At 45.8% G+C, this 4,643-nt stretch overlaps 1 protein-coding gene across 1 annotated transcript in view; it reads left to right on the top strand.

The window, feature by feature from the left end:
• Positions 1-4,643, top strand: part of CABLES1 (Cdk5 and Abl enzyme substrate 1) — a 102,033-nt gene that overhangs the window by 40,686 nt on the left and 56,704 nt on the right. The window lies entirely within an intron of this gene.

Here is a 4,643-nt window from a genome sequence, read left to right as displayed (position 1 = left end):
AAAAAAAAAAAAAAGAAAGAAAGAACAAGAAAAATATGGTGCAAGCCACTAATAAAAATTAAAAAAAAAATTAAACTGTCAAAAGTCTTTTAGTTAGACTCAGTAAGGCCTAGAACTACTGTAGTTTGGTGGTATAAAATACACTACACAGCCTATGTAATACTAACAATTAGAATTTTTAAAGACTTGTTTGCTTGAAGTCTATGCCTATTTTTTAAGCCTTATAGGGATAGAGAACATAATTGATAACAATTGCAGTGGTTTCACTATTGAAAAATAATTAAATTAAAGTAGGGGAGAGGGGGATTGGTGTGCCCTCACCTAACGGGCACAAAATAGGGGTATATAACGCCTCCTGGGTGAAGGGCTTAGCTGTAACTTGGACTTTACCTAACAAACACAAAGTAACCTAATCATTTGTATTCTTATGTTAATCTGAAAAAAAAATGCAGGGGTTTCAGAATAGGAAAATTGAGTTTTGCAAATAATTTTTACATAGTATATGTTCAAAATTCAGGTGCAGAATTTTTACTTAAAATTTACTGAGCCATTATTTGTTAAATAATACTCTTCAATGCCAGTAATTTGTTGGAAAATATTCTGAATTTTTCTCTCTCCTTATTTTCACTGTCACTTAGAATTTTCTTTTGAGGCTTTTACTTTACAAACCTTACTCATGCCATTTTAGTATAATTGTTTATCATCAATTTACATTTGGGTTTCTGTTTATAATCTCTTTAACAATAAAATAAATGCAGAAAGTCTTTAATTCCTAATTGAAATCAGAGACAAAGCCAAAGCAGTGGGTCATAGGAATAGTATTCTCACCTCTGATGCTGGCCGTCAGGACACAAAGTCAGATAATTACCCTGCATAGCCAGGTAGGTAGTGAGATGATGTAGTGAATTAAAGATTTAGATTCCTGGGATTCCCAAAGTGGATGACAGAGCTGCTTTCTTCAGCACACCTTTGACCCAGGACAACATACACAGTCAGCAAAGCCTGCAATTGCTAATGGTTCTGCTGGGGAGTTTTCAGGGGAGCCAAGAGGACTCAGCTATTCCGAAGGTCTGAGAATGGGGTGGGAAAGAGAGCTGTGCCAGCTGCCACCATGGGAACTGCAGGCTGTGCGCTGAGGCGCTGGCCAGTGGTGTCTGTCCAGGTGAGAGCTGGCTTTCCTGTGCAAACAGAAGATGAAAGGGCTGGTGGGAGGTGCCAGCTGGCCCCACTGGGGGTTATTAGCAAGGCTGGATTGTGCTTAAACAGATGGAAGTGAGAGCATAGGAGGAAGCCAGGAAGAAAATACAGTTTCTGAGGTGACAGAGGAAATTGTGGTCAAAGAGCTGATGAATGGGAAGATATGACCCAGCCTTGCAGGAGTGGAAAGCGGATGCCTTGCCCCATGGCAACTGGGCAGCAGGAGTGGGGTCTCCTGATGATCTGGCCTTGGGGAGCTCCAGTTTCCACAGTGATTGGTAGGAGGAGTCCTGTTTGTGTTCTCAGAGAGAGGGACCCATGTGACAGCTGGGGGTCTCCAGTTCCATCCCCACCTCAGGGGCAGGAGGTGAGGTTGTGGCATCTGCACAGCCCCCAAGGCTCCCAGCTGGCTCCTGCTCGGTCACATCATCTGTCCACAGTGACTGTGCCCAGCTCCCAGGTCTCCGCTACTGAGGAGGGTTTGGACCCTCTGTCTCAGCAGGGACTAGAGTGTAGCTTATAAAATGAGCAGGGAGCCGCTGTCATGAGACTCAGGATCTGACCTCAACCTTGGGTCAGACAATTAAATTCTCAGGGTCAGGCAATTAAATTCTCAAACTTCTCCTAGAAAAAGTGCTACATACCTCATTGCTAACTGTCACTCTGGTCACCAGATGGCCAAGGGGAGTACTTCGAAGGATGAGTCACAAACTTGATAATCCAACCTTGTATCATAAAGGGTAATGCTATGGCATTGAAAAAACAGAAAACCTAAGTATACCTCATGGTTGATAACATCAGGGTAGCTACTTAGAAATAAACCACGGGGCCAGAGACAGTTTCGTGTTCTCCCAGGAGGGAAGAACTCCCTAGACGAATCCCAGCTGGCATGTGAAGTGGCAGTGAACACCAGCAGTGGGAGCAAGTGGATGTGATGGAGAATGGAGCCCACCTGGAGGCCAAACCACATTCATCGGTTTGGCGTCCGGCCTCAGGCCCTGCCAGAGGGCTCTGTGCTTGGATCTGGTACAAAGAAGCTGAGTTGTCTTGGACTCATGAAGTAGGCCATTGTGTCGGGGGCCACAGAGGACGGCTCCTGACAGGGATCACAGAGCAGGCCGGACGAGCAGTGGGCACATCAGTGCAGGAGGAGCCCTTGACAGGCCCTGCTGGTGCTGCGTCTCTGGGGGAGCAGCCTCAGTAAGGGTTCTGCCTTGACACAGAAGACAGCAGGGTCCTCAGAGGCCTCAGGAAGTCGTGTTAGACTTGACAGTTTCAGAATCAAGCAGTCCTTTGCTGGGTTTTAGGAACATACAGCTCAGAAAGTTCAGACAGAGAAGTAGATTCCTGTGGCTGGGACCATATTGCAGAAAGAGATTATAAAGTTATGATCACTAGTTAATTCTGGGCAGCATTTATTAAGTGTGCCAGGCTTAAGTACTTACCATGCTTATTTCATTGATTTAGAACTCTGTAGGTAAGTGTTGAATAAATGAGTAGAAATACCGTTTTTATTTCCTTTCTGAGACACAGTCTCACCATGTTACCCAGGCTGGAGTGCAGTGACTGCTCACAGGTGCCATAATAGTGCAGTGTAACTTCTGGGCTCAAGCCATCCTCCCACCTCAGCTTCCCAGGTAGCTGGAACCACAGGTGCACGCCATGGCACCTGGCTTAAATGAGTTTTAGTCTTCAGGATTAGATTGGAAAGAATGGAAAGAATTTAGAAATACGAGTAATTGTTGAAACAGCCGCATGAGTAAGGCATTGCTATCTTGTGGTAGACAGAGGAACGGCCCTCAAGGATGTCCACATCTTCCTATACCCCGGACCTGTGACTGTATGTCACGTTACATAGCAAGAGGGAATTAGGGTTGGTAATGAGCTGACCTTTAAATGAGAGGTTATCTTGGATTATTTAGGTGAGCTCAGTGTGATTACAGTGTCCTTAAAAGTGGAAGAGGGAAGCAGGATTGAAGTCAGAGTGTCGTGAGAGGGACGTGTCTGCCCGTCGCTGGCTTTGGAAGATGGAAGCTGGAACCACAAAGCAAGAAATGCAAGCAGCCACTAGAGGCAGGAAAAGGCAGGGAAACCAGTTCTCCCTAGAACACTGTGGCTTTACCCTGTGAGACGCATTTCAGAGTTTGGACCCCTGTGAGATAAGAAGTTTGTGTTGTTTTAAGCCTCTAACTCTGTGGCAATTTGTTACTGTAACCATAGGAAACTGAAACATTCCTCATCCCAGTTTACAGAGGAGAAAACTAGAGGGCATAGCAAGAAAGGGGGAGATGGAACTGAAACCAGGCGTCAGATTGCAAACCTCGTTCTCCTCATTGAAGGGCACAGTGGGAGATAAAAATTCATGCACTAGAAGACATCGTGTGGTGCTGTGTTTTGGGAAAATTCTCTGTTGAGTTCAGATTTTTGAAATCATTAGCTAAAGGCCAAGAACCAATATAAGAATGGCTTAATAAAATTTGTAAGGCTTGGACACAATGGCTCGCATCTGTAATCCTAGCCACTCAAGGAGGCTAAAGTGGGAGGATTGCTTGAGCTCAGAGTTCAAGACCAACCTGAGCAAGAGCAAGAACCCGTCTCTATTCAGAATAGAAATTAGCCAGCTGTTATGGTAAGCGCCTGTGGTCCCAGCTACTCAGGGTGCTAAGGCAGGAGGATTGTTTGAACCTAGGAGTCTGAGGTTGCCGTGAGCTAGGCTGAGGCCAGGCCACTCTAACCAGGACAACAGAGTGAGACTCTGTCTCAAAAAAAGGGAAAAAAACTTGTTAAGAATGGGTGAGGAAGACTGAAGTCCACAGTCAGCTAAAGACTATTAAAAGAAACTTGGAACCCTTGCACATTGCTGGCGGGAATGTGACATGGTGCAGCTGCTGTAGGAAACAGTTCAGCAGTTCGTCAAGAAGTTAAATGTAAAATTACCATATGACCCAGCAATTCGTTGCTAGGTATGTACCCCAAAGAATTGAAAGACAAATCCAAACAGACATTTGTGCACCAGGGCAGTATTATTCACAATAGCCAAATGGTGGAAACAGCCCTGGAGTCCATCAGCAAAAGAACGAATAAACAAGGGTGGGTGGGCCTGGTGACTCACGTCTTTAATCCTGGCACTCTGGCTCGGCATCAGTGGCTCCAGCAGCTAAGGCATCAGCCACATACACCTGAGTTATCGGGTTCGAATCCAGCCTGGGCCCCTCAAACAACAATGACAGCTGCAACCAAAAAATAGCCGGATGTTGTGGTGGGCACCTGTATTCCCAGCTACTTGGGAGACGGAGGCAGGACAATTGCTTGAGCCTAGGAGTTGGAGGTTGCTGTGGGCTGTGATGCCACAGCACTCTACCCAGGGGGACAGCTTGAGGCTCTGTCTCAAAAAAAAAAAAAAAATCCCAGCACTGGAGGGCGGGGAGGGGGCTTCAATCACCAGG

Source organism: Otolemur garnettii, unplaced genomic scaffold (genome assembly GCF_000181295.1).
Source record: "Otolemur garnettii isolate 467f Iridium unplaced genomic scaffold, OtoGar3 scaffold00012, whole genome shotgun sequence".
Taxonomy (NCBI): domain Eukaryota; kingdom Metazoa; phylum Chordata; class Mammalia; order Primates; family Galagidae; genus Otolemur; species Otolemur garnettii.
The sequence above is the reverse complement of the archived record's forward strand: the minus strand, read 5'-3'. Positions and strand labels throughout refer to the sequence as shown.